Raw genomic sequence first — 23,242 nt, 5'->3', positions numbered from 1 at the left:
GAAGATTAATTTGAGAAACACTTTTGATCATGTTTCACATTCATTGTTGTGTATGTTGGGACGCTGGTCTTTGTCTTGACTTGGTTTCAGATTTAGGGGTTTTGACTCCAATTGCTAGCTTAACGCTGACAGAGTGAACTGCAGTTCATTTAATTTACTCACCAATTAAAAACAGTTTTTCTTGAGTTCAAAGTTAATTTAATTCTCATTGACACTCAGGAGTAGTAACTATGGATGATGCAACATCATTTTTATGAACTAAATTTAAAACAAAGTGAAAGTCAAAATAAGGAGAAAAATTACACTTTATGATTGCAATATCCATTGCAAGTTTGAATGTGGAAATCCAGGCCACCGAAGCTCATTTCCAACCTCCATCGGATGTTTGGGAAGATTTTTTTTTTCCTCCCAACCGTCTTCTTTTGGGCCAGGAGAAAATGTGATGCCTGTTCATCTTTTCCCCCCTTTGGCCAACTAACTCGTTTGACAGTCATGATGATCTCGCTCTTTCTGGCGTCTCTGTAGTCTGGTTAGAGCAGCACCCGGCGCTGCTTCGCTGAATGCTGATAACCCTGCTTAATGCACACGAGAACTTTTTTGAAATTCAGATGGGTTTTCTTATTCAGGCGGCGCGTCAGGATTCATGCAGTTATTTTTATTCCCACTGTCATGTGGAAGCTTGAGCCCGGCTTTGGCCCTAATTTTCTATGAGAAATGTTAAACATTGCTCAAAAGCCAAGGGATCAGGGCAAAGCGAGGGGCTACATTTTAAATCCGGTTTATGAATTATGAATGTGTTGATGAAGTTTTCATGTGTGAATGTATGCAACATTCACACAAATAACATTGCAGGCCTATATTAATTGCATTTATTAGCTAACATTTGGTTATGTTATGTTCAGTAGGATGCTGAAACAATAAAAAATAAAAAAACAAGATCTCAGCAATAATTTTCTATAACTGAAATTATAAGGAAAACAGACAAAAGTTTTCTTTTTAAGACTAAACTAAAACTTTTTATTGCTGAGTTCTTTGAGGTGCTTTGCTGTAATTCTGGGTTACAAATTAAGAAAAACAACAACCCTCATGTACAAACATTACTCACCTGTGATTCATCACTTCCCTCCCTTGTTTGCTGTGATTAACATAAAAGTGGAAAGGAAATAGAAAATAAGAGTCGGGGATGTTTGATGTCAGAGAAAAGCGCAGGCTTAAGGCAAAGACTTATAAACATACCAAGGTAATAAAAAGGTAATGATACAGGCGAGCTCAATTATCATTTCTTGTGCACAACAATGACATCTTGTGTAATATTTTTGTGTATTGTGGTTATGAAGTGTCTGGTTGGCGGTCGGCACTGCTGCTTCATCTCATAAATCAGTAGAAAGCAGAGAGTAATTAAAGGGAAGGAAAAGAATACACAATCTTTAGAAAAATCTGAACACTTCTGGCTTGCTTTTGTTTTCTGTCCCTTTTACAGTGACGCCCTTAAGTAAATTAAGTTGACAATTGGCAAAAGGAGTCTGTGTGTGTATATATTTGCTGCTCACCTAGGTGAAAAGAAGTATACTTTATTATACTAAATTTTAACATACTTAGTATACTTTTATCAAAGTACTTAAACTGTACTATTTTGGAACTAATTTGAGTGTAATAATTCTGTCATAGAATTATATTAAAAATATATATTTAATATACTTCAAATATATTTTAAATATACTATTAATATATTAGTAATGTATTTAAATGACACTTAATTTTTATTTTGATTTCCTGCTATTGATAATAAACTACAATTTTAATTACTCCAACTTAAATATTTTGTTTTATTACCGACATTTTAAAATTGTCCAATTTTACTCATAACTTTATGAACTTAACATAAATTATCAGTTTACACATCAAAAGTGAACACATGAACATGAAATTTAAGTGTGACAATAAAACATGAAAGTGAGGATCAATGACAGAACATTCAAGTTCACTGCACCTTGCAGGAACCTACAAAAAAGAACAATAGAGCAATTAAACAGCGAAAGCATTTGTATTTAAAGAGAACAGAAAATGGCAAATAAATATATGTGACATCATCAGAACTGATGATGATGGGGACCAGATGCCTGGGGTGGAAAAACATTTCTGGGTGTCTGCTTTGTCTGTTCATGTTAGAAGTAGAAAAAAATAGTCAGCAATGTCATAGAATCAGTTGATGTTGGCATCAACTATGAAGCTGTTTTAAGTGTGGACTTAAGGAGAGCGACCACCTTAAAATATTTCCATCCATGATCTGAACACACTGATCCTTGCAGGGTGGTGAGAGGGGCTGGTGGTGCCTATCTCCAGCAGCCATCAGATGAGAGGCAGGGTTCACCCTGGACAGGTCACCAGTCCATCACAGGGCCCTGAAAGCCAACAACAAATAAAATGTATGAAAGAGAAATGTTAGATTAACAAGAAGAGAAAATTCTGTCCAGTTATCTTTAAATCAAATCATGTTATTAAGCACTTGGTGTTGGTAACACAGCAGTTTTTGTTGTTGAAAATGTAACTAGCTCCTCGGTGAAAAAACAACTTACATCATGAAGACGATGTGGAGGTTCATCTTCAGAGCTGGTTGGTGATCTGGTGGAATCAGAGCTTCTTCTGAGACAGAAAGTCTTTAGGTTTCCTAACACCTGATTTATCTGGCTTCCTCTTTCATCTTCAAACATATGTTGAAGATAAAATCATTGATGAACGAGTTAGAATAACAACCACCTCACAATATCATAGTCTCTCTGTCTTATGGAGCATAATTAAAACCAGGTTAGTTTATGAATTAAAGTTGCAACAAACAGCCTCCATGCAGTTATAACATGAAGTTGAATGATTGCTGTAGTAATAATCACACAAGTCACAATAAAATTGATAAAATAATTATTTAAGAAACCAACGTAAGTTATATATCTTTACTGCACTGTTTATAATTAAATGAAGATAATTAATAAGCAAACTTACCACCAGCTAGCAACACTTAGCAGCCTTCGTCCCTCCGGGCTCCTTTTGTGACACACATTTCATTTCCATCGGTTGTTGTCCCGTTGTGTTGTCGTCTAACTCGGATTAGGACGTCAACAGCTTCAATTTACCAAAATTAGTAACTATTGTCAAGGCCTTCTCTACTTTTAAGGCAATATTATGTAGTAAAAATGGCGAATTTGAACAGCGTCTGTTATCTTCCCTGCGTTCAAGTTTTTTCTTCTCTCTGTGGCGTTTTTTAAATAAATGAAAATGTGCAATACCGCCACCATCTGGTCTGGAGTGTGAACTGGAACTAATGCCGTTGACTATAAGGTTTTACACATCTGAAAATTGAGTGGGTACTTTCTTAAAAATTACATCATGATTATCCTTTTTTTATTGTATGCAATTTTAATAAATAGTAAAAGATTATTAAGGCACTTAAAAATTCATACATATTCATTCATATTTTGTTCACTTAAAGTATACTTTTATTTAATATATTAAAAGTGTGTTTTGGTACAATTATGTTTAAGTGTGTTTAAAGTACTAATTTTGAAATTGGTACAAGTGTATTTTTAGTATATTTCAGATATACTTATATGTAGTACACTTAATATTTAGCATACTTGAAGTGTACTTTCACAAATTTAAGTATGTTTGAAGTATACTAAAGTATACTAAAGTATACTTTTTTTTCCCCTGGGCAATGTATGCTAATGGCAGAGAAACAACTTATTGTTGCTTGAAAACTGGATCTGCTGCCATTGGTGCAACTAGCTACCCTGAGCATTGATGGCAGGCTGTGTTGAGGGGAAGTAGCTGGAGCATAGCAAGAGAGCAAGGGAGTGCGGGGACTTTATTCAATAAATGACACTTAACTGGCACTGAAAGCTTTGGTATGTTAACTTATTAAGCTAACTCTCACCACGGATTAGCTGCTTAAAATGAAATGAAAACTGTAATTAGCTTCCTAGCCCAACCACAACCGAGTCATCACAATAATGAACTAATGTCTTTGAAAATACAGTTACAGTTTGTCTTTCTTTAAAAAATGAGTCATGACATAGCATCAACCTCTTCATGTGAAATCTTTCACAAAGCGCTAACTGGTTGCTACATCAGGTTATGGCACCAATATGTTTCAGACAGTCAGCTGTTATTTCTCATCAAGCTAGTTGGCAACAAGCAGTTTGTAAAACATTTAGCTCATCATATAAAATTGTCAACATGTTGGCCAACAAGACGTTGGTAAATAATGTGCCCTGAATTAGCATCTGCCTCTCAACGTCCCGTTGATGCTAAGCTAAAGGGCTATTTTACAGTTTTCAGTAACTATAAAGGGCATTTGTTCACATTAAAATCAGAATTGTGAACACTTTGACTTGTCCTGAAGTTGCAGTGAAGGTTGTTAAAAGTCCAATCATCCACTAAAACATTATCTAAGCCCCTCAGTGAGGCTCATTACACAATTTGTACCACACCTACTCAGAACTCGGTTTATTTTTGGAGCTTTATTAGATAGATGGGGGGTTTAACTTTGTCCTTCATACCCTTGACTCAATTTCTATAGCTACATATATGTAAAAGAGTTTTGTTCCCTTTGTCCTTTAGAAGTTGTTTCAGAATTTGTGGCAAGAATCGTTTTTTACATCAACGAGAAAAAAAGGCAGAACAAGCCAGAGAATGAGTGTGCAGAAAGAGACGAGTGTGACCAACATATTCACATCCCTCATGTGAATTTGGGATGTGAATCAGTAATCATAGAGCTGATTATATACTAGGTAACTATGTATTTGACTGAATAGTAATGTTTGAGTAATGAACAATTTGGGAACCACAGAATTAAACCATCCTGCCTATGAAAACTGTTTCCAGTGTGACCAATTCATGATTTTTGATGTAACAAAGAATCACCTAATGATGTGTTTAGCTCATGAGACAAAATGCCACACAATGGAAGGTTAACGAGAACAAGACTGGATTTGAAATCAAAACATTTTAGGGGAAAATTGAGAATCAGTTTTCTTGTCCCCCTTTGTTTTCAGGTATAAAACGTTTCTTAAATCATTGACAAATCTGTAAAGAGTATAGAATTTTTCAGTCTGGGTTTGACTTGCCTATTTCTGGATTTTATTTTTTTTTAAATGTAACGTCAAATGTGGGCCTAAGGCTGAAACAGCATTGAAAATGTTTTAGAAATAGAATAAATGCCACATTTATCTAATAAAATGTACCTTTAGAAATGTTATCCTTCCACATAACTTTAAATTAATATGGTTGGACATAATACCCTGAGCAGCCAGGGTTTTTTGACATCATTTGGTTTCCCCTCCCCATTTGTGGTCCTAATGACAACCGAGTCAGCAGATTTCTCCAGAATTGTGTCAGCCATGTAACATATATATATATATATATATATATATATATATATATATATATATATATATATATATATATATATATATAGAAACATGTATTGCTGTAATGGACTGGTGACCTGTCCAGGGTGCACCCTGACTTTCACCCAATGATCACTAGAGATAGTGATTTGTAATTAAGTCAAATCTAGAATCTAGGTGAAAGAGGCTACAAATTGATTAAGTTTACATGTGCTGGGGGGAAACGGACGTTTTAGCTCAGTAGAGGAGACTCGGTGGCGTCAGAACTTATTGACTGTTTCTGATGCATGAACAGTGCCGGAAATTTGTCCGGTGGCCGTCCACGGGGGAGCGAGCCGCTGACACATTAGCGGTGATTGCATCCTCCTTGATGACCTGCCACAGACACACGGGATGACCTGCAGAGAGAATGACTGAGATCTGTGTAATAAAAAAAATGGGGCGGATGAACACACATAGGGCTGCCAAAAGGGGAACAAATTATTTCTTCCTGAGTCTGTGATTCATTGTAAAACAAATATTAAGATCCAAAAGTCAAAGGAGGGAGTTTGACTGTGTTGAATGAGAAGGTCAGAGTAAAGTAATCTGCTTTTCTGGTGTAGTTCCTGACAATTTTAAAGGTTTGATCAGTAGTTGGGTCTGTTTGGCATAAATAGGCTTTATTTGGTCACCCTGGAAACACTGGCAGTTATTGTTGCAATTGTCTAGCACCAGGTGACGAGGCTCCAAAACCAGTTTCCAATCGCATGATCCATGGCGCTGGGGTGAACAATGGCTGCTGTTTTTTCTTCTTCTTTTTGTGGCCATTGACAAGCAACATTTAGACATGCATTACTGCCACCTACTGGGCTACCGTTTTATGCCTTTTCTTTCATTTTATGTTTGTTTAAACATTCATGAAGGGAATCCTCCCGCTGTACGAATCTGATCCATGCTACACCTAAAATCAAGCATGATGCTTCCCAAAAATCTGTTTTAAACACTGGAAAACTTAACAATCGCATAACTGAAACTGTCCTAAAAACCATCTTATTGATATAATTTGGTGTCTAGAGAGCCACATAAAAAGCTATGGTGGGTCAGATTTGGCCCCCGGGTCTTGAGCTTGACACATTTGGTCTATGAGAACCTGTTTCGGCATTTTGCATGAAGGATGTTGAGGCCTTATCTTCATTTTTGTCCACGCCTGTTGTTTTATTATTTTTTATGATTGTATTGGATCACAATTCATTGGTTGATTTTATATTTTTGTCATTAATTATTACTTTTCAGTTTGAAGTTATTTCAGTGATCATTGTGGGCTTTTTGTTCATTAACAAAGCAGCACCAACAATTTTGTTAACGTGTTCATTGGTCCATATTTCTCAGTTAAAAATTTTAACCAGTGCTTTTCTTTCGGGGAATTGAATTGCTGCCATGCCATCCTTCTCAAGCTCAAACACAGTCAATAGCATTTATTTTCCAAACACAGATTTATGATAGTATTTCCTAGTAGATGAGCTTGGCCTTAGCAGAGCTCCATCTGTGATCACCGCTGTTTTCAGCCGAGATAGAAGAGACGATTCTAGACAAGCAATTCCTTCTATTAGTCCAGCTTTGGATGTTATTTTCACAGCAGGTGTTTGTAGCTAAAACACATTTTAACACTTTAACTGGCTCAGAGACCTTTTCGCTCACCTTTACCTGCCAAATGTTGTTGGAAGGACTTTTCAAAGGTAGAAACAGAAATGTCTTTTAAGTGCACTGAGGTCACATCCTTGAAGAAAGAGAAAAAAACTTTCCTGGCTGAACTAAGTGAGATAAGTGAATAACCACAGCCTTATTCACAATTGTCGATAATCACACAGAGTTGGAGCACTTCAAATTTCTCACAGGTTTTCTGAGAATTGGACACTTTGTCTTGCTCTTAGAATGTTTTTGCACTTTCAAGTTACAGAGATGGCAGGTTAGATGAGGGAAATGGCTGTTATTCTTATCCTGTTGAATCTAAACCTTGAGACAAATATTTTAAAGGAGCTAGCAGAGAAACAATCCATCCAGGTCATGAGACGATGTGACACAGGAGCACAAGAACGGGATGAGCTTTCAAGAATATATATTTTTAAAAACTAAGAATCCCTGTCTAAAATATTTGAAATGGTAAACTGTATATCCCAAAGGTTATTAAATGTTATCAATGTATATTCAATTCACATTCAGTTGAATCATACTTTAATATAAATCCTAAAGAAAATTAAAAGTTTTTTCAACTCAAATTTTTTTTCAGAAAGAAGGATCTTGGTCTCGGTTCGGTTGAAGTGAATTCTGACTTGATTTCAATGCAAATGTAAATGCCAAGCAGACCGGAGAAATCTCGAAAAGCAGGAAGCAGACCGTAGTTCAGGGCATTCTGGGTAAATACAACCAAAACAAGCGCGTGACTCTCATGCAAGCGACAGAAATGGCTCGTCTGCTTTTGCCAAAGGCGAAAGAGAAATCCTACAACCGCTAAAATTTCACGCCATTCCTCTTTGTTTACATTTTGTGACGGAGGAAGCTGCCTTCGGTGTCTTCAGAAGTTTTCCATTTGTTTCCTTCAGTGGTTCTTGTTACAGCACCACTACAGGCGAGGAGGGGAATAAACATTTCAAAGGGTTTGGTTTGTTTGACACAATGCAGTGGGAACAACTTGTTATAATTCAGTTGTTACCATAAAATAAATTGTTGCCACAAAATAAGTTGTGGCCACGAATTAAACAATTTGTTCGCACGAGATAAATCATGGCCACAATTTTTTTTTTCCTCCCATATCACCAAATGTCTCCGTAACTTCTTAATTTTAAAGCATGAAATGTAGCTTACACTGGAGATGAAAATAATTATAGCTTTTTTTTAAAGCTGTATAAACACTTGTCAGTGTTTTTGAATGCTCTATGAGAATTAATAATGGAAGAAAAAATACTTTATGTTCACAATTTTTCCATTTCATCATCATGTGAAACATGTGTCATAAAATAAAAATTTGCTTGTTAGCGTAATAACGTATAGCTGTCATCGACTGGCTGGTAAAAGCGCCGCATCATTGCAGTCTGACATGTTTATTGGATACATTTAGAACAGATGAAACGGCTTCGGGGGCGAGTGTGTCAAAGATGTGTGTTCTTAAGTAAAGCACTGCATTCACATCAGATTCAAAACATCTCAAAAACAGGGACTTTATATATATATATATATATATATATATATATATATATTTTTTTTTTTTTTTTTTCCACCTCTTGAGATATTTAAGGCGCTCTAGTCTTCCAGCAAAAGGCTTTATCTGAGACGCAGCAGAGCGCCGGGGTGTCAGACGAGAAAACGGGAAGCTAATGATCACAGTTTAGCTCTTGTCTTATTATCCTCCAGAGAAGAAAATTCCCCTGGGTNCAGTTTGTTATATTTCAAAGTTGATATCCCGGACATTAATCTTTCAGGAATATAAGAGTTAAGTAACTTTTTAAAAAATTCATTCCCAATGATGTCTAACAAAACCCCACGTCTCCGAAGAATTCCGGGACTCGACTATAAAGAACGTCTCCGGGATGTTTAACCTAATCTCGTTCTTGTGCTCAGACTTGTTTAAGCCTAATATGAACATTGTAGGAAGGAGCTGGAAACACCACAAGGGCTTGCTTTGGAAAGTTTTGACAAGGAAAAGATACTTTAATCCAACATTTTTGGCAGGATTTGGGCCCAGCAGGCTCCTGTGGGTTTCACTGTAGTTCCTTCTGGACAACATAACTTTTTCCTCTGAATTTTCCCTTTAGGTAGTGCAGAATAGAATATTTAGCCCCCCAAAATCTTGTTTTAATGTTTCACTTTTCATGAAGTACTTCTGTTATTTGAGTTACCAATAAAAGAGGAAGTTGTACTACGCTTTGCTTCGTTCAGAGGACTCTTGGCTATTGAGAAACGATTGCTTCCTGTGTTGAAGTTTTAAATTTTACCCAGTCGCTACCTTACCGGAAATTGCTTGCGCTGTAGACAACTTTGAACCATTAAAATAGAAACAATGTCATAAAAGATTGAGAATTTATTCTTACTTCTCTTCAATTTCAATTTCACTCTATTTCTATAGTTTGTACCAGTTTGCACTCATGTTCCCTCATGCTACGTTACTTTTCATGTATCGCTCACAGCAACCTGCGAAATGTCAAAGTCTGTATGTCACGCTTTCATCCTATCCATTCATCAAACCCGACCCCACAAACACACAGTACTTGACCTTCATTTCCTCCACTATTTTGATATTTCAGCTATTTTCTTGGCTTTCAGCCATTGTTGGCAAAATAAATCCCACACAGGCGGAAATGTCGCAATATTTTACTGACTTGTCATTGAGAATTGCCTTATGAAGACAGATTTATTTCGGCTCACCCAGTTATTCATCAGGGTCTGCAAAACATGCATTTTATCCTCTTTCCAAGGAAAGATCTTTTTTTCACACTGTTTGCAAAAGCTCTGTTTTGCTGTTGTACAGCAGTCACATTAACTTGTCAATTAGGCAGTTAATTTGGAAGGATAAAAGCGATGTTGTTGAGTTATTTCTACTATTCTAATATCAGGTTGACCCTCACAGACTCAAACACTGCACCATGTTTGTTGGTGTATTGAAAGCCAAGTGTTAATTGGGTCTAAACTTAAGAAAATTACGTTCATTTTGTAGAACATCAAGTCCAGTCACGTCGCCAAAGTGTTTGTGTCAGTTTTTACTTGGTCCCTATTTGTTATTGTGAATATGTATTGGAATATTGGCACCTCATCCTGATTCTACATTCTGCAGACATTTGACATTTGATTGATATTGTCCTTTTTATTTTGTTTTTTTCTATATTGAAAGTTAAGTGAACGTTCAAGGAATGAAAATTCATCCTCTTTAAGGCCCTGTTTACACAGAGCTGCTCTTCAGTTAAACCGTTAACATGTTTGTTGCAATGCAGCTGCTCATTTACACGACACCAGCCACCGGCGTTTCTGAAACCAGATGTCAGAGTTAAACTTCCTGTTTAACTCTGCCTGTGGACGTGTGAACACGAGCACATTCTACGCATTCAAGGGCAGATTTTAAAAGAGAATGGCGAATCGCATTGTGCTACTTAACCTCTTAAGTTTAATACAATCAGTGTTGCATAAGCACTTTATTCATGGGAACCAGAAACAGTGGCATGAAACTAAGGGTCAAAAGTGCATGAGCGTTCAATGATGAGCTAAAGTCACAGCCACTTCTATTTCTATTAGAAATATAAGAAACATTTAAATTACAAAAGGCCTTTTTCAGCGCTTTTGCTGCTAACTCAAAGAAAGTATGTCAGGCTGCTGTGAGTTGGAGCTGCTTTCAGTGTTGAGAGAATATTCATCAGTGCAGACAGAGCGTCTGCATAGCATTGCATGAGCTTAAGAAATGACATTGGATTATTACTGTGAAATTTGAGGAGCTTTCGCATGTATTCTGTGGCAGCGGCTTAGTTGGAGTCAGACTTTGTACGCTACAATGGATAATGTTTCATCAAGCAAATTTAAGGCAGATTTGTAATCATGTGAATGGGATAAAATCATAAACATTCTGCTATTGCAGAGTAATGACAAACTTGTTTTTATTATCTGGTTTAGAACAAACAAATGCACACACTCTTCTTTTGGTAAAATGAACAGTAACGGTTCATTTTACCGATGCTTGTGGAACCGCAACGGTTCCACAAGCATCAACTTAAAAACCTTTCAAAGAATGACTATCAACATCTATTGAACTGTAAGCCCAGACTAAGAAAAGAAAGATGGCATTATCTTCCTAACTTCACCCCCAAACTGGCGAAAGAGGTGAATGGAACACAATTTTGGATCTTCACTCTCAGAGAACACACACAAAAGACACAGGTGACAAAAGTGAAAATGGAAGGCAACTACAAGGAGGGTGGAGGGGGAAGTAGGTGATTGAGCAGAAAAAGATAAAGAGCAGGAAAAAGACCGCAACAAAAGGACAGAAGGAAGCGTTTTGTCAGCTGAACTGATGATGGCCCAGGGAAGCCAGAGAGGCTAGAGCGAGACAAAGAGATGAAGGCCAGATAGTGGCTAATAGAAGAGGAGGTGAAAGGGGAAATGGGGCTGAGGGACAGTGATACTCGCAGGATAGAATGTGCTCTGAACAGTAGTATTGTTCTTCTCACCTTCTTGTTCAATGACTTATATTGAAAGTAGAATGAAGGAGTGCTCTGGACAATGCCAGAGGAACAGGGACTCATTGGCCTGGACAAAAAAAGACGAACGGAGAAAACTTGGTTGACTTTCAGACGGGGTTACGGCCAGGGGTGAAAGTAGTTTTAAATTCTTGGGGTACTATGACAAAAATAATGATAATAATTTTATTTATATAATATATATATATATATATATATATATATATATATATATAATTATTGCTTCTTTGTGTGCTTTGGAGTTTCTGTGCTAATTAATTTTTTGTGAAGCGATTAAAGCTGGTAGCTCTTTAATTGCTACAAAATAAAGCCGTATTTCCCTCATTCCACTGGCTGCCATGTTGACACCTTGAGATGCCATGAGACCTATATTCTGAACATCATGGCATGGAGTGCATCCCAGTTTTCCATGTCTGGCATATAACCATTCATTTAAGCTTTTAAACTGGTTATATTGATCCTGTGTACACATAGAGGGATAATCAGTAGCCTAGCATCATGACCTGTTTGTTCTGAAGATCCTGCAGCTTCCACTTCTCTTCCTAACATGGCGCCTCCTCACCCTGACTTTCATACTGATAGGAGGAACCACAGAGCTCTGTTAAGTTAAAAGCACATCTTCTGAAGTTGGGATATTTTTCCTCCAACAGGTTCCAGAGGAATCATTTGGAGAAAGTCTCATTAACATCAATATTTCCACTAAATAAGAGGCAAAAAAATGTGTTTGATAAAGGAAAAGCCTCTCAGACACTGAGCCCGACAGCACCAAACTATTTTTTTATATTAGACAATTAATTTAATTTCACATAATTATTGCGGTAGAACCCATTTGTTTGTTAAATACTTAATGAAACATATTTACCGTGTTTGAAGTTTGTTGTGAATGACGTAATACTCACAGAATAACAAGATAATTAGTCCAAGTTTGTTGTTTATTGAATGTTAAGAAACTACAGCGGCTGTAAAGCGCCATGAGAAAAGTAAACAAAGGTAAAACAACCTGAACAGGTGATCAACTCTAAACCACTCACATCTTTACTCTCTCTCTCTCTCATTTAAGCACACACGTTGCCATGGCAACCTCCTGCGCTCTCCAAGCCAACCAGAGATTACGTTAAAAACATAACATTCGGTCCATTACGATATTAGGTTTGCAGGCTTGATATTTATTTTGAGAACATTAATAAGCGCTCCCCTCAACACAGCGGAGGTTGATTAGTTAATTTTAAACTCCTGATCTGCTAGTTATTTTGGTAATGGAAACAAAACGCACAGAATTGCGCAAAACTTTGTTGAAACAATAATCATTGAGATTATTATTGTTTTTGGGTCATTAATTTTAACATTTTTTGTTGATTTTTTGTTGTTCTTTAATAAAGTTACAAACGTTTTAAGCGAGCCAGAGGAGGACGTGCTGGTCTCAGCGTCCTGGCACGTTCAGTTTGTCACCTAAAGCCGAGATCGACTCAAAACCTTCTGCGATCGACGTATTTCATCCCTGCTCTAGCAAAGCACAAACAGTTCAGAAACAATATGAAATGGGAAATTTTATTTGTATAGCACATTTCAGCAGCAAGGTATTTCAAAGTGCTTTACATAATTAAATAAAAAGAGAAATAATCAGTGAGAAAGAGAGAGATAAAAAAAAATTAAAATAAAAAAACAAAAAACATTACATCATTAAAACGTCGAAAAGAAAGAAGAAGAAATTAAAAACATTAAAGACAAAAAGATGGAAGACATCAAAACCCGCACTCGAACCCTAATTTAGCCATAAACAACTCTAAACATGTGAGTTTTAAGTTGAGATTTAAAAGCACCCAGTGTTTCAGCTGTTTTACAGTTTTCTGGAAGTTTGTTCCAAATCTGTGGTGCATAGAAACTGAATGCTGCTTCTCCTTGTCTGGTTCTGGTTCTGGGGATGCAGAGCAGACCAGAACCAGAAGATCTGAGGGGTCTAGACGGTTGGTACAGTAATAACAGATCTTTAAGGTATTGTGGTGCTAAACCGTTCAGTGATTTATAAACTAACATCAGTATTTTAAAGTCTATTCTCTGAGCTACAGGGAGCCAGTGTAGGGACTTTAAAACTGGTGTTATGTGCTCTATCTTCCTGGTTTTAGTGAGAACCCGAGCAGCAGCGTTCTGGATCAGCTGCAGCTGTTTGATTGATTTATTAGTCAGACTTGTGAAGACGTTGTTGCAGTAATCAATGCGGCTAAAGATAAACGCATGGATGAGTTTCTCTAGATCGCGCTGAGACACCATCATTCACCTCTCAGGTTGGTGGTTCCAAACGCCACAACAAGCAGCGTCCGCCGGCGACGTCTTCATTCTAGTGTTTTTTTTTTCCAGTCATTCATAAAGTGAGCATCACTTGAGCTGATTAGTAGTATCCTTTTATTGAACAGCAAATTTAAATCTATGAAATATGGTGGAAAGAGGAGAAACATGCATCAGAAGACCTTCTGCTACACAACCCAGGACAAGCACATTAATGACTGCAGCCTCAACACACAGTGCTCTGACAGACAAACCATTGTCTTTACCTGCATATCCTTACATATTAATATCAGATAATATGATACAGATAAAAATAATTGAACTCCTCTGACCTTCTGTCACCTAGAGAAAAATTAAGTCAGAAACAACCAATCAGAGCCAGGAGGTTGGTCTTAATGCTGTTAATCAACAGCTAAATGTGCTAATGGTGTAAAAACAACTTACAGTTACAGGAATACTGTTTATTCGCTCTCATCTGTGGCTATGCTAAGTAGCCTTAGCATTGATGGCAGGCTATGTTGATGGGGAGAATCTGTAGCTTAGCAGAGAGCAGAGAGGGAGGAAGCAGGGCGTACACAAGAGTGATGTAAAGCACTTTGAACTGCCTGCTGAAATAAGGTACACAATACGCTTGATCAATTGACAGCGCTAAGACCCGCCCTCCGGATCTGATTGGTTGTTTTTAGGTAGCACTGGGAGAAGGTAGAGAAGCTAGTTTATATTTTTTTTCCCTCACAAGTTCTGCCTCATATTTTGTCACAAGATAATGGTCGTTTCTATTAATATGTAAAAAAAAATAAATACTTTATATATAAGTTACATATTGCAGCTTTGAGGGTGCTCAAGTTTTTATTCATAACTAAGCAAAATATTTGCGTGTGTTGCATTCTGAGATATTTTCGCCTACATCGTGTCGTCAAATGGGTTCGATTTGCTGGATTTCTTGATTGCAATTTAAATTTACAAAGGTGATCCATCAGCAAACAAAAAAGGTCCCATTTTAGTCCATCTGTGACGCACCTGCAGCTCATAATTCAATGATTTCACATAATGAGATAAATCCTAAATTTAATCTAATTGGTGGAATTTAAAATATTGATTTCCAAGTAATAACAAAGCTCAATCTCTCCTGACTGACACCTTTTTTTTCAAGCAGGCATCTTTGCTCATTCATGAGTGTAAAAGTGGGGTGTTGCCGTGGCGAGGGGGGGGGGCACTGTAAGGATCATTTAAGCCCATTAATGGCCGTGTTTTGTTGACAGGGAAAGTGGTGTGCATTCTTATGGAAAGGACGGTCTTTCTCATCAATCTTTTTCATCTCTCCGTTTCTGCCGTAAGCTTCTCGTTCTGTAATCCTCTCCTCCACATCTCCTCTGTCTGAAGAAAAAAAAATATTATACTGAATGCAAGTAATTACCTTGAGAAGACATTTTTTATTTATATTTTAGTTTCCCTCTTTTTTCACTCTCCTATGAACCTACAATACAAACAGACACACACACCTCTCACCTCAGCTAAACTCCCAGAGAAATGATGGAGAACTTACTGGGTTCTTTGGGTGAAGTGCTTTCATACAAACTCCCCTGCACAAATAAAATCTCTGAGAAGGAACGCTGCAATCGGGTCTGCAAGGAGGCAGAGAAAACAGAGAACCAACGTTTGTTTTTAACGAGAGTGTCCACATATTTCATGGAAAATGGCAGCGAGGCATTTCATGTTGCATACGGGAAAAGGAAAAGCTGTAAAGAGATTTGCTTAGAGGTAAACACATTGGCTTTTTTTATTTTCTGGATTATAAAACCATATAAACTGAAAAACAAAATGGTTATCGGCAAGGAATCACTGTAATCAAACATTTTTTAACACTATGTACCTGTTAATGGTACAAGCTTGAGATGTACAATAAGGATGATCTTTATGACATAAAAATAATCAATAAAAAAAATCTACAGTTAGTTAGATTTAATCTTTGTAACATGTACAATCTGATTTATTCTGTGTTTTATTACAGAGATCTGTATTTTTGTATCAGGGTAAAAATAAGCCAACCAGATATTCTCTGTGGTTGCTAGGGAGAGTTTACTTATTTGTGAGTGTTTTGCTTCTCTGTCTGAAAACCTTCGGCCTTCAAGCTGAATAGCAGCATAAATTCAGACTGACAGCTTGATCAGCAGTGTTGCAGTTGGCGTTTTCTACGGTCGGTCTGAGGTTCGCTGACCGGCCTGATGAGGATCATTGTGAGAAACTCCAAAACCCTTGAACCTGCCAGCAGGACAGGTTCAAGAACCGTCTACGGATTTTCTTCATTTTTCCTCTTTGAGACTATTAAACAAAAAAAAATCTCTGTTGTTCAATTTGCAGGTCATGTACTGCCTTTAAGTCTTGGAAAAGGACGAACTGTGACTGCAGCTGTAGTTTCTTATAGTTATCCCTTTAGAGGCGTTGAAGTTGAGCAAATAATTTTCTACACTTTGAATTCCCTAACCAGCTCTATGCATCCATAAGAAATCTGATGATAATTTCAGATTGAAATTAGGAGAACATTTTTTTCTACCAATTTTACAGACACCTCTCTGCCTTCTTGTCTTTTTTCCCCCACGCATCTTTACATCTAAGTCTTTCTCACGACCTGGATCTCGTTCCTTTCTTCTTTCTTTCCTTTGTAAACTCCACTCCCCTCTCCTCTGAGTTTGTCCTCCACTTTAACCGATCTGGTAGCTTGTCAAAAAAAAAAGAAGAAAGAAGGACCACCATCACTCTCTCTTCAAAGATCCCCACAATTTACACTCCCATCAGCAGAGATGGCAGAACGGATTGAAGCTGGGAGGAGAGCGGGGGAGAAGAGGGGTGGAAGATGGAGATGGAAAACCAAAAAGGGCAAAAACACTGCAGCTCAGAGTCCAATCTGAAGTAAAGCATTATTTCACTGACGACCAACGATTGATGCCTATTCTGACTTCAGATAAAGTTCCTTTGAAGTCTTAAAAACATATACTATGACGATAATATTCCATTTCCAAAAAATATCAAACAACAGATGGAAAATATTCTCTTTGGGAGCCAAGCAGTGTTGCCACATCTTATTATTAGCGACTTTGGGCGTTTTATTTTTTTTCTTAGTTTTTTTTATCTGTCGCTTTCACATTTAAAATCCGCATTGTGGTTTTTTAGACGTGTTCTTGAACGTGAAATTGCTGATTTGGGTTTGAGTTTCTTTCCAAAAAACGGAAACAAAAAAATAATCATACCAAGCACCTCAAAATAAAGCTAAACAGTAACAGTATGTCGTTTGCAGTAGTCTAGTGCTATATGTGTTTTATACCTGCTACATACATATATACAACCAGGACAACTGTGCTAACGCTGATCATAAAACATCAATAATGTTCCCAGCCATCCATACTAAGGCCAAACCCATCAGTTAAAGCTGTTCAAGGGCATTCTTTGGTCTGTTGTAATATATCTTGAAAGGATCTTGTATAAAATCCCTGTGTTGCAAAATCACTATGAGGATTTGTTTGGGGCAGAAGAGCTCTTGGATACTCTTAAATGTTTTCCCAAACCGCAGTGTTACTCATAATAACTCAATTATTTACAATCAAATGTAACAGTGTGGTTGCATAGACAAAATGAAAAAGGTCTTGTTCCCCTAGCGATGTTTCTTTACCTACTTTTCAGTATCAGTTTGATTTCTGGGACATTCAGCCCGTTGAGCCGCTTTTGTGTTGTGAGGATAGAAAACTTAAAAAAAAAACAAAAAAAAAAAAACAGTTCTGTGCTGAAGGTCATAAAAATTTAGGAGAGCTTTAGTTGACTTTTTTTATTTAACCATTAGGCTCAATGTGTGCAAAATACAGATAATATGCTTAACCTGCTTTGTGCACAGCAGCCACCATATTGGCACCCTTATCTGTGATTACAGCCTGGACTGTTGTCACTTAAGCCCCGCTACTCAGCTGAGCTTTTTTAGTTCATGTTTCCAGCACCGTTCTGTCCTGAAAAACTGGAATTCTCTAGGAAATTCTGTTGTGCTGCCATTTATACTATAGCATGAGACTATTTAAAAAAGTATTTATACCCAAGAAGTTTTTTGCCTCATGTGACATTACCACTACTGTCTACTGTGGCGGAGACAGAAAACTAAACCAAATGAAGGTGTCAATTTTTATGACATTCCTTGCACAGCTAAACCAAGTCACATGGAAACAAGATGCTGTTCATCAGAGAACAAACATCAGAGACAAATTAGGGAGTATAGCGTGGAGATGACAGAGCGCTGTTCAATCTGTCATCCGGCATGGAGTATGGAGCAACTGCAGTCATACCAAGACATGGCCGTCCACCTCAACTGACATGCCAGGCAAGAAAAGTTCTGATTAGAGGCAGCCAAGAGGAGTTTGGCAACTCTAGAGTAGCTTCAGAGATCAGCAAACGTGGCACAAAGTAATCAAGACATGCTAGACAAAGGTTGAACTTTTTGGTCTACACACAAATTGTATGTAGAAAACCAACTCTGCACATCAGACTGAATATACATTGCTTTTCTTCAGCAGGGACACAGACACTGGCCTGAGTGGATGGGAAGTTGGATGAAGCTAAAAGCCGAGCAATTCTACAAGACAACCTGTTAATGGAGACAAAAGACTTTAGACCGAGGTGAAGGTTCACCTTCCTACAAATGTTACCGTTTCTTCTGAAAACCATGTCGCATTTTGTTGTTGGAGCTGAAATACTCTGCAGGACACACAGCAAAATGTAGAACCACATTATTGTATAAAGGTCCATTTAAATGCCTGTAACATATATTACACAGGAAATGGAGCTGCAAGGTTTTTTTCTCCTGCCCTCATTCATAACTCCTCGAGTCAGGGTTAAAGAAACACTTGAAGATTAAATGCATAATCTCTCCGTTTTTTATTTATTCTTTGCTTTTCTCTGTAAATGTTTCATTTTTCATTCAACATGGCAAAATACAATTTCCCTTGGATTAATTATTAAGGCAACATCCATTTAAACTGGGCCTAATTCGTCACACTTCAGCACAACCTGGGCAACCTACGTTGTTCAAACTCCATTTCTGGCTGCAGATTTTCTGAAGGAGACAGGTTTTAACTTTCTCCATCCGAACTTTCTCCGGAACCACTTCTCTTTTTTCTGCTGAGTGTAATGTTTTTCCTCCTCTGTAGTCTTCTGTCAAATCCAGATTTGAGGATCGCCCCATGCAGACTGAAGAGAACTGTGGTTCAACGGAAAGAGCGAAGGGAAAAAAAAGTTTTCTGTGGCTTAAAAAGCTCTGCTCTCCACTCCTCAAATGAGAACATCAGAGTTTATTGGCCCCCGTTACGAGCGGACTTGACATAAAGTGAAATGTGAGCAGAAGGAAAATTGTAACTCTTGATGGCTGGCTAAGTCTTGGTCAGCAAAATATTTGGCCTGAGGGAAAGCAGAGGGGTGAGGGAGGAAGTGGGTCTGCTCAGAGCGAACTTCTCCTTTGCTGCGGATCATTTCTTTAAAATTTTAAAAAGGTTATTGTTCTTATAGACAGGACAGGAGGTTAAAGGGGAGCTGGAGGGAAATAACAATGTATCTGTGTAGAAGAATGAGTTACGACCAAATGAAAGTAACTCCAAAATGGAGCGAATGAGCAGTCTAAAGCTCATTGCTTCCGGACCTTTTGGTCCGACCTATCAGCTTCTCACACTGATTTTCTGTCACTTTGTTCCACAGCCCAGAGTGAAGATTTGGCCTCTTTCTACTGGACTCAATCCATCTTCTTTAAAAATCATCTCTAAAGTTTGCTTTAAAATTGTAGAATTATTAGAAAAACCTATGTAAAAAACAAAAAAAAGAGAACTCTAAATCAGCTTATGACATTTTCAAATATATTTGGAAGCATAGATATTTAGTTTTTCTCAGTTGCTTTGGTAAACTCTCAAGTGTCAAATCATTGTCACATCTGCACATCAAAAAACATTTCCTTAATCCTTTGAGCAAATTACAAATGCTTTTGTACCTCCATTCAAGTGATCATGTACAATTCTGTAGGTGCAATGCATTTCTTCCATTATATTTTCTTTTGCGCAAGTGGAAAAACTGTCATGATGTGTGTTGGTGTCAGACTCAGATGCTAAAACCTAAGGTGTTGAGCTGAATTTGAAGATTTAATGAAGAATGAATAAACAAGAAGTTACAAAAAAAAAAACATGGAGAGCGCAGGAAGCCAGGGCAGAACAAAAAACTAATCATAGGAACAACAGGGAAGTAATGGACTGTAACAGGAGGAACCAGCAAGGAGTGATTGAGTGACTGTGTATGCATACTGGGGAGGTTGATTACTGATCAAGGAACAGATAGCTGATTAGAAAAAGATTATAAGTGTGAGGGGAAAGTGGCACAAGGGAACTAGGAAATAAATCTAATACTAAAGGATAACTAGACTTAAGAAATACAATTAAACCAGAGTAACAACAACTAGAGACAAGAAATAAACTAGGACTGAACTAAAGTAAAACTGAACATGATCGATCTAATTAAATCGGCTAAGGAACAAAGAATGATAAACTAACCTCAAAACAACCCAAAATCTAGGGCTGTGTAATATCGATTTTGCGATATATATATCGATATTTCCTGTCCTAGAAAAAATCAATATTCATCCACAAATATTGTAACATCCAACTGTCACCTTGCTCACTCACTGCTTCCTTTGCCGGGAGAGTGATTAATTAGGTCATCAGGGTTAGAGTGATTCCTTCAGATGTTAAGTGTCAAGGTTAAAAAGGTATCAAACTATTCAGAGCAGGGTACTTGGTGCATTTTATTTACTTTACAAATGCATGTAAGCTACAGTTTGTACTGTTTCAATTAAAAGAAACATGCTTTCTCACCACTTCTTTGATTCATTTTGTCCAGCTGTCGACTTTAAGTCTGTGTCGAACCAGAGCCAGGTATTGTGTAGTTGGTGCTTTTAATCTGTTTTCAGTTAAATTAATTTAATCCAAGTCTATGACAGTCACAAAATGTCACCAAAATCACTCTGTCCCTCTAAAGTCTTTCATAAAATCGCAAAGTGTATTGAATTGTATTGTTTGCTGAATATCGCAATATATATTGTATCATGAGCAGAATATCATGTATCGTATCGTATTGTGAGATTATTGTATCACTACAGCCCTACCAAAATCCTAACAAACTTGAAAAATACTTATTTAATCAATGTACAAGTAAAAAAAAAAATGTGTCGGCCAAAAATGTTGCTGTTCTAGAAAACCAAAGTGAGGTTAGACATGTTAAAGCCTGAACACATGGACAGTGATTAAATGGTCTAAGTTCAGACGGCTTCTCCGTCTCTGTCTTCCTTGCCTTGAGTCAGCTCAACTCTTTTAATTACCAATGAATAATATATGAAGTTGAAAGGTTTTAGAGATCAGCTTTGTTAGTTGCTTTTTTCCCCTCTTTGCTTCTCTGTCTCTTTCATTGCCTTCCAAGCTTTCTCTCCAAATGATTTTTTTGTTTTGCTGTGTTAGACAAATCTTCATGAAGACAATCTTGTTATTTTCAATTGGAAAGATACTACCGAAGCATAAAACAGATTAGTTTACAAAGTTTTCCTTCACTAAATATACTGGAAACTATTGAACTTTAATACTTAAATCACTGCCTGTTGCTTAGCTAGAGCTTTTCTCTTTTACTGTCACTTCAAGAGATCAGTATGGAAGTACTTGCAATGTTGAACATTTTAAGTGGAATGGATGCTTCTGTGTCATGTTAAAACCAAAAACCTTCATAAATTTTATTGGGATATTTTGTAACAGTTCAAAATTGTACACAGAAGTATGTATCCTACACCGGTCCTTCCCCTAACAATCTCTAACTGATGCTTTGTTGAAGCAACTTTCAGCTGAAGTTACAGCTGAAAGTCTGGTTGGGTACATTCGTACTTTCTTTGTACATCTGCGCAAAACAGCTCAAGCACAAATCATTTAGAAGAGCGTATAGGTAAATTTGATTTTGATTATATTTCGTAGCAGCTCTGGCTGAATGTTAAGTTTTTCTACTGGAAGGAGAACCTCTGGCCCAGTCGTAAGGCTTTCGGATGTCGACCAGGTTTTCTTCCCGTCTCAAGCTCCATCCGTATTTTCCATCAAATCCAACCACCATCACAGTTTCTGCTGAAGAAAGAGTCCCTACAGCATCATAGGCCTTGTGCTACCACCATCTTTAAAGGCTGCCACATACTACAGACTTCATCCTCAATGCATACTCCAAACGGACGTCCACCAGACACATCCGCACAAAAGTCTGTTTTTATGACCGCATAATCTGTGTCACACAGTAAACAGATTGGTGGCACATTGAACTGTTTTGTATGCATTAGCCGAGTTGATAAGGTTGAGAACCGGCTCAACCAGTCGCATGGACATGCAATGTGACTGCCACATACTCTGCACTGTGCTGACAGGTGTGCAGAGGCCAATCAGACCAGGCGCCCAACCAGCTCATCAAACCTGCTAGTATCTATCTGAATTGTGAGACATGAAGGAATTTGCAACAACAAATGAGGGTAAATCAGGGGTGCTGTGGTAGCGCAGGGGTAAAGCACAATCCGCGTAATGAATCTTTAATCCTTGATGCATTGGTCACAGGTTCAAATCCGAACCTGATGATCTTTGCTGCATGTCTTCCCCCACTTTCCTGTCTGATCACTCTGAACTGAAGGCCACTAGTGAAAACAGAACCTTAAAAAAAGAGGGCAATCAGTACATTGACAATGAAATATCACCCATCATGTGGCTCACTATACCAAAGTATGTGGCAGCCTTAACTGTAGGGATTGTGTGCTCAGCTTTAGTTTCTGCTACACAAAGCCTTTTGTATACATGCAAAATGCTTTGTGATTATTTGTCTTTATTTTGGTCTACCTTTAGGCCAAAATAGAAATCAGTTTGATTTAATCTTGTTTCCCATATCTCCTATATAACATCTTTAAGCAACGGCTTTCTTTAAGCCACTGTTCCTTAAAGGCCAGATCTGAGCCACGGATTTGTGTTGATCCAACAAATGATTGCTCTCCTTGCCCAGCCTGTCAGCACAAGTGGGCAGGAATGTCTCCTTTATGACAACTTTATGACAAGTTATAAAGTTCAACAGTAGTGAATACCTTTCCAAACTACTGGAAAGTTTCCACATTTTTACTATGTTTAAAAGTTTTTTTCCCCTCATAAGCAATACACAAAAGACCATGTATTTAAAATCATGACAAAAAAAACATATCAATGTCTTGAAAACTTATCTGAACATATTTTATTTCTCAAAGAAGGCAGAGTCAAATTTTGTCACATT

The 23,242-nt window shown here is 37.5% G+C and overlaps 1 long non-coding RNA gene across 2 annotated transcripts in view; it reads left to right on the top strand.

Annotated features, from left to right (window-relative positions):
* LOC145553268 (uncharacterized) overlaps positions 1 to 21,368 on the top strand; it is a 50,972-nt gene extending 29,604 nt beyond the window's left edge. The window contains exons 4-5 of one of the 2 annotated variants that reach the window (XR_014089571.1): positions 18,086 to 18,367; positions 18,451 to 21,368. This is a non-coding gene — a long non-coding RNA (uncharacterized LOC145553268). The remainder of the gene's footprint in view (positions 1 to 18,085; positions 18,368 to 18,450) is intronic. The other variant, XR_014089572.1, reaches the window with a different exon arrangement.
* Positions 21,369 to 23,242: the final 1,874 nt, after the last annotated feature.

Source organism: Poecilia reticulata, chromosome 10 (assembly GCF_904066995.2).
Source record: "Poecilia reticulata chromosome 10, P_reticulata-male-v2, whole genome shotgun sequence".
Lineage (NCBI taxonomy): Eukaryota > Metazoa > Chordata > Actinopteri > Cyprinodontiformes > Poeciliidae > Poecilia > Poecilia reticulata.
This window is presented reverse-complemented; position numbering and strand designations above follow the sequence as displayed.